At 27.6% G+C, this 8,221-nt stretch overlaps 1 long non-coding RNA gene across 1 annotated transcript in view; it reads right to left on the reverse strand.

Annotated features, from left to right (window-relative positions):
- Nucleotides 1–7,242: 7,242 nt before the first annotated feature.
- LOC107866213 overlaps nucleotides 7,243–8,221 on the reverse strand; it is a 5,938-nt gene continuing 4,959 nt past the window's right edge. Inside the window, exons 2-4 of the long non-coding RNA XR_007053177.1 lie at nucleotides 7,974–8,061; nucleotides 7,759–7,891; nucleotides 7,243–7,613 (exon numbers count right to left, since the gene is read on the reverse strand). This is a non-coding gene — a long non-coding RNA (uncharacterized LOC107866213). The remainder of the gene's footprint in view (nucleotides 7,614–7,758; nucleotides 7,892–7,973; nucleotides 8,062–8,221) is intronic.

The following is an 8,221-nucleotide window of genomic DNA, read 5'->3' on the forward strand; positions in this document are numbered from 1 at the left end:
TAACAAATTTTTCATACAAACATAAACATCATTCATATAACATAATTTTCATAAAAATATAAACATTATCTTCTAGAAAAAAAGTAAAAAAATATATAAACTAATGATGATCTTTATAAAGTAAATTAGCATAATATAAAAATATTAATTTTACTAATAATAATCAAAACTATAATATTTATTTTAACAAATAAAAATAATAAGTACTACTAATTTTATAAACATATTTCAATGCAGAAAATATAAACAATAAATGAAAGAGATAACCTTTAGTACTACCCCGAACTATAATCAAAGTTGTTACGACACACTCCAACTTCACAAGGGTCTTATTATCCCCTGAACTCAAATTTAGCGTATTTTTATTATTTTTTGTGATAATATGACACCTTTATTATATAAAATGGAGCTCATATCTAAGGTGTCACGTCATCTAAAACGCTTGATAAAAAGTATCACTTAGCTTAAAAGATTGACAAAAATACGCTAAAATTTAGTTTAAGGGGTAATAGGGACCCCGTGAAGTTGACGTGTGTCGTAGCAAATTTGGTCATAGTTCGAGATACTAGATGTTTTTCTCGAATAAAAATAAGGTCAAATTTTAAAGATTATATTTGCTTATATAAATTATAAAATATGTAATATTCTCATGATAATCATAGCTTATTTACTGATATAGACAATCGATAATATCGTTTCTTATCACTTGATCCTCATGTTAAAAATAAATGTTTTAGTTTATCTGCTCAATTTGTGAAATTAAGAGAATTGTTTTATATTTTTTTCTACCCTTTAGTGTTAAATAACTATATAAAGTAATAGTATAGACAAATTTAAAGTTTCAAATTATTATTAATAAGGTTAATTTAGCAAAATATACCTCTAAGTAAAAATTGCTTAAGGATTGTGTTATATCAAGAAAAAGTTAAGTAATACGAAATAAATTTAGTAAGGGAGTGATAAAACACGAAAATATACGCACATGCATGTACATACATATGTATATATACACACTTAGGGGTGGGCTGTTTGGAAACAAGTTATTCCGGGATTAGTTATTACAAAGTAAGTTGTACTAACATGTATGTGTGATAACTTATCTCATCACTGTAGTATAAATGGTGCGACAAATAATTTTGAGATTACCTAATACATCTAATTAAACGCAGGATAAATAATCATGAACTTTATCTCTAAATTATTTGAATTATACCTCACATCAAACGTCTCTTTAATACATATAATACTAAAATAACGATTTTAAAAATAATATTGAATTTTGTGATAAATTTATAAAATGTATTAATTTGCGTATAAAGCTAATAAACTCAAATAAAATGCTATAAATATCCATGTTAAAAAATATTCATTATATATAATATGAAAAGATATTACATAAATATAGAATTTAAATTATAAGGACAAAATAGATATTGAATAGGATAAAGGAAAGTATAATTATTGTTTAATGTATAATTATTATTTAATGTTGAGGGGAAGTTTGATTTTTTAATCAAGGGGTTGAAAATTTCTATATAGTAGAAATAGAAAAGAAAAGTAAAACAAGTGGTCTTTTATTTTGGTCGAGCAAGTTGTACTGCGTGAAAAGGTTGTATTCCTAAGCCAAAATCAATGAAATTGTATTACCACATATTTTTAGGGCTCTTCGCTCTGGTTTTAATTAGTGACTTTGTGCTCAAATGACATCTCAATTCACCATGAAAAGACTACGTATCGTGATTTTGTATTCTTTTATTATGGAGATTCTATTAGGGGTCGTTTGACGTGAGGTACTAAAATATATAATTTTGAAATAAAATAATAGTTTCAAGATAAATTTTTTGATGCATTATTTGGTTGTCAATATTCGAAATAATTTATCTCGGGACTAATAAATAGTAATGGGATAAGTTTTCCCACACATGTAGTGGAGATAACAATCCCAACACAATTTTTATCTTTGGAATAAACAATAAAATGACAAAATAACCCCTAAATTCTTTGATTATCACTTTATATATATTACTTTACTTTTTTCATACTAAAATATAAGGTATTTGTATAACGAGATAGGTTAGATTTTAATGTGAATGAATATGAAACTTATGATATGAAGTTCAAATTTTTAGATGAGATGAAAAAATAAATTACAAAATTTTGTGTATAGTATTTTATTGTTTCTACACAAGTTTTTCATCGTTTTTATTTTACTTTTTCTACCAATTTACTCAAGTATTTTTATCTAAAAATCAAAAAATAAATAAATCTAACTACTACACGATTCATCGTTATATATGTTTTGGAGAAAGTAAAAAATTCAAACTTACAAATAAAGAGAAAAATTATATGAATCAAATAAATAATTTTTTATGTTGAGCAATGGAGAATCTAGCTAGATATTATTTTAAAACCTTTTTCAAAACTATAGCTAATAACATTTTTTTCAAATGATTACATATATATATATATATATATTACTTTACTTTACTATTATATATAAGAGAGAATGTGAGATTTTAGTAGTCCTCACATCAATTTTTTTTATTATTTTATCCCTAATTTAAATTTTAATTACTCTACTAATTTTCATTCATTTTGATAAATTTGAACAATTATATGAGCTTATTAAATGCTACAAAAGTGATGAGTAATGGAAAAATGATAGTGACACCATAAAAACTATTTATACAATCAAGTTCAAAATTGATGCAAAGATTTATTGTCTTTCTATTTTGTAGAAATGTTTATTAATCGTACTTTAGATTTTCATTTTTCCTAACAAATTTATCATGGACATAAATTTTTATTTTTCCTAAAAAATTTATCATGGACAAGTTATTAAAGTATGTTGACATTCCCTTTCTAACTTAATACTCCCTTAATTATTAAATAAAAAAATTATATTTAACTAAAAATATTTGAATTTTTTTTTTAAATACAATTTGACTCTCTAAATATTAATGATACTAAATAATGAAAAATGAGAGTAATTCTTTTTCACATTTTTTGGTGATGAATTTTTTTGACAAAAAATGAGATTATTAATATTTTATGTAATTTAGAACAAAATAAGTAATTTGACATGAAATATTAGAACTTCATACACATTTAAGAAATATCAACATAAATTTCTTAACATATATTATTAGGAAAAAGAAACTAATAAAGTTAAAAAAAAATTAGTAACTTTTTAATTTCTTTTGTATGGTTTAATATGAAGGAAAATAATTAAGCTAAATATTGTGAAGGGTATTTTAGTAAACAAATAATATATTTTTACAAACAATGCACTACATATTATTTTTCGTACCACAAATCAAACAACCACTAAAAATAATATTAGGATAACTTATCCCAGGATAACTAATCCCAGCACAACTAATCTCAACATAACTTATCCCAGCATAACTAATTTCGATATAATTTGTTTGGATGATGGTCCATGGTATAATGTGGTATCGTTACTATGGATATCATGTTTGTTTTGATTTTTTCTTGAAATATCTGATATAGTATGATTTGATTTCATGATTAGATAACCATGAAAAATATGATTTGATTTCATGGTTAGATAACCTTGAAAAAACTAACTTTATGTAATCACCTATTTGGTGGTATCGCGTCGTTACCTTATTTTTTTTCTCACTTCACCTTTATTTATTATTTAAAAATTCTATTTTATCCTTTATCCTACCTTTTTATAGTAGTCATATCCCGTATCCTACTTTTCTAGTAGACTTATCCTTCAAATTATTGAGTGTGAGATTATGTAACCATAAGAAATGATACAATCTACCTAAACATTATATTGTACTCATAAAAAAAAATACAGTACCACACAATATCGTACAATATCATATATCAAAAAGGTAAAATAGTTCGGTGGACCCTTGTACTTGGTCTGATTTGTAAAGTGGATATTCCTACTTACGCTTTTGTAATGTGGACCCTTTTAACTCATGAAAAATGAATTTTTTGAACTCTTTACCCATCAAAACATAACATTTTAAACCCTTTTTTCGTCCACTTAATATGTGTGTAGTACACTCATTTACTCGTGGCATGACACATCATTTTTAAATGACATATGGGAAATAAAATATTTAAAATATATATAAAATATAAATAATATTTTAAAAAAAAAAAAATCCTCACCCCACCTCGCACCCCAGTCCCCATCAGGGGGCCCCGTTCCCTTCATCATTTCATTCTTCATCACCCTCAAATCACTGAAATCCCGCAAACAATTGAAAAAATACCACAATCAAAGAACAACTCCAACCATTCACTTTGTCTCTCCTTCATAACTGTCGACGAGCCACCACCACCAAACTCCGGTCAGAGTTCCATCACCACCACCAACAACAGACCCATCACTTTTCTTATCCATACATAAAATCCATTCAAAATAAACTTAAAAAAGACTAAATTTTGCTTCTACGCTAACATTAAAAAATATTAGAGAGAAAAATTGAAATATAATGAAGACATGACTTGGATTTTTCCCTATAAGGAGAAAATACATAAAAAATGCTCAGTAATTTCAGCTTCGATCATCTGAAAAATATTCATCACTTTCGTCTCAATCACAAAATTAAAAATTTTCAATAATAAAGTTCAAACTCTTAATTGTTATGTTGTATGTTGTTGGTGTTATAGAGATAAGGAAGGAAAATAGGAGTTGGAGTGGATGTTTGTTGTTTTGTTTGTCGAAAATGGATGAAAACGATGAGGAGTCGGGGATGGTTGTTGTTGCTGGTGCGGGGTGAGGATGGGGGAACGGGGGAAAGGGGGAAAGGAACTGATGGGGGGTCGGGGCTGGGACGGGGGAGAGGGGCTAGGGACTGGGATGGGGGAATGGCGGAGAGAGGGCCCGGTGGGTGGGGGAATGAAGAAGAAGACCAAAATTCTTTTATTTATGTATTAAATTTATAATTATTTGAACAAAAATATTTTAAAGGTAAAAAAATTGGCTTCACTGGCTTAAAAGGGCGTGTTTTACACGTTTTTTGTCAAATCATCAAGTTAATGTCACATATGTAAAAAAAGGATTCAAAAAATTCATTTTTAATGAGTTAAAGGGTCCAGATGATAAAAGTGTAAGTAGGAGTATCCACTTTATAAATCAGACCAAGTACAAGGATCCACCGAGCTATTTTACCTATTATAAAATAATAAGTAATGACCATCAAAACATTGTGTGAATGGTAAGCAGTGAAAGGGAAATTAATACTTATAATGCATCATGATTGTCAATAACATAGACAAAGTTATACTTCCTATGTTCCTAAATAAGTGATTTTTTAACCTCTTCATTTTATTTCTAAATAAGTATTTTTTTTTAGATAATCAACAAGTTATTAATGATGTTCTTTCAATTTATTCTTTTTTAAATGAAAAGTATTTTACATAATAAAGAAATTGATAAAGAATTACATCTTTTTCAAAATATTTATTGAAGGTAAATTAGTAAAAGTACATTTTATCTTCTAGAAATGAATAGTTTTTTAAATAATGTGCCCAACTAAAAAATCACTTATTTAAAAACAAGACAGTACTCCCTTCATTTTAAAATAAATGAATTGTTGAGATATTTTTTAATGTACAAAATAAATGAATTATTCATTTTTCAAAAGACATGTTGAAATTATTTTAAATTTTACTCTTTCATTTAATAAGTTCTTAAGTACTTAACATTTTCTAGAAGAGTAATTTAATAACAATTACAAAAAGAATAATGAAAGAAAACTTACAATTTATGTACTGAAATTTTTTTCTTTAAGAGATATATCATATCTCAACAATGTGATATAATCTACTATGTCATATCTACAATGTGAACATATGATCTAGAGCAACATTTTAACCCCTTTTGCCATCATACTTGGAAATCTTCCCTTATGTAAGGGACCAATATTTTTTTTTTCCTTTTTTTTTTTCAATATAACTTTTCGGCAAACGAAATTTTGGAAGTTTTAACACATGTTTTTTTTTAGTTTTTCGTTCTTTGATATCCGTATTAGATTAAATTCAAATTCATATTAAAATGTTCCACATTAATGTAAAATGTTTTTTAACGAATATGATTCCGCATTTAAAGAGACTCGAATCCAAAATTTATTACTCTTCCATTTTAAAATAATTGAATTGATGGTCCTAAGTCGGGGGTCTATCGGAAACAGTCTCTCTACTTCTCTTGAGGTTCTCTACTTCTCTTGAGGTAGTGGTATGGTCTGAGTAACTTCTACCCTCCCCAGACCCCACTAAGTGAGAATACACTGAGTATGTTGTTGTTGTTGAATTGATGAGGTATGACACACCTTTTAAGAAAAATATTTTAGGACATAAATTGTAGGTCACTTTCCACTATTACCTTTTTAATTGTTCTTAAATTACTCTCCTAAAAAAATTTGAAGTACTTTAAGAACCTTAATAAATGAAATGATAAAAATGGAAAAATATTTCAACATAATTCTTGAAAAATGAATAATTTATTTATTTTAAAGGCAAAATACATTGTTAAGCCCTTCAACTTGACACCATCTTTCACTTTGACACCTCAAGTGGACGTTGTTCATTTTAACTTAAAATAACCATAAAATGTGTCACTTTGGTATCTTTTGCTAATTCAGCAAAGTGAGTGTTCTACACTCGCGGTTTGACGCGTGATAGCGATATTTTAGCTCATTTTTATTTAATTTTATCATATTCTTTCTCATTTTTTCATCCCATTTTCTTCCACCATTTTTTCAGTCTCAAACTCTTAAAAACATTAATCACTACTAAAAATGGTCAAAAAGCGACGACCAACGTTGCTTTTTTGGGCAAAAGCGATGGAAATTCATCATTTTTTTCCGTCTAAAAAAGGGGCGTTGTTTTTTAAAAATGACGGCTTGCATCGCTTTCATTACGATGAACAACGTCGCTTTTAGGGAAACAAAATTTTTAGTTATTTTTTGAAAAACCGATGTTATACTTCGCTTTTTGTTCTGCATGTGAAGAACACATGCTGAACAAAAATTGACGGACATCGTCTTTTTATTGAAAAAAATAAATTTTTTCAGAAAAATTGACACTGTCCGTCGTAATTTGAGAAAAATATTTTTTTTAAAAAAAAGTGACGTTGGTCATCGCTTTTTGTTCTTAATAATGAATAGAAAAGCGGCGACCGTCGTCGCTTTTCTGCATTTTTCTTTGGATGTAGAAATCTACATTTTCTGCATCCCATCTACCAAATAAAAATGCAATTCAATATATACATCCCTTATGCAACACACATTATTACAATAATCATACAACACACTACATCAACAAATCACTTAAGCAATTCAAATCAACAACACTTAAACAATAAATCCAACAATATTCAAAATACCTAAACACTCCTAAAGATTTTTCACTAATTAAAAGCTAAGTTCAAAAATATCTAAAAATTATCTAAAAGTCAAGTCCAACAACACTAAGGAGTAGCCCCAACAAACTCCTCATCACTCTCTGTTTCCTCTTCGCTACTTGAATCAGGAGCAACGGCCTGTGTCAAGGTACATCTAGGATGTGCAATCTGATGTGATAGCAACATGTCTCTCAAAAATTGTAGAAATGGCTTGATCATGCTTTGCCAACGAACAACACATGGTTTGAAAATCAATTGACTAGTGTTAGATGATTTTATATGACTAATATATATATATATATATATATATATATATATATATATATATATTAAAGTTAACTAAATAATAATTAAATCTAATATACCTTAAACTCTTGAAACATGACTTGTTTAGAGACTATTGGAATGTCTCACCACTCGTGCCAAGGATATGTAAAAATTCTCATAATGCTCTCCCTTTCAACAACCTCATCAACTTCTTTTGACGCGGGATACCAACTGTAAATATCATAATAAGTATGTAAGCTTGAATATTTTATTAATGAAAAAAATAAATCTATCAATTGAAAAATAAACTTACGAAGATCCATCATGCTCAATGAACGCTCTACCAAGCATGTTCGTATCTCCAGGAACTAGACCAATCAAATCTGCATCAATATCTTCTTCTACAGGAGGAGGTGCACCAATTTTAAGTCATGAATTCACATTTTCAAATGATTACACTTTACTAATTTCAAAACACAAGTCCATCTTTCAAGTAACTACACTAAATCATTATCAAGTCACTAATTCACTTCTCAAGTGACTACACTTGATTAATTTGAA

The sequence above is a fragment of the Capsicum annuum genome, chromosome 3 (genome assembly GCF_002878395.1).
Source record: "Capsicum annuum cultivar UCD-10X-F1 chromosome 3, UCD10Xv1.1, whole genome shotgun sequence".
NCBI lineage: Eukaryota > Viridiplantae > Streptophyta > Magnoliopsida > Solanales > Solanaceae > Capsicum > Capsicum annuum.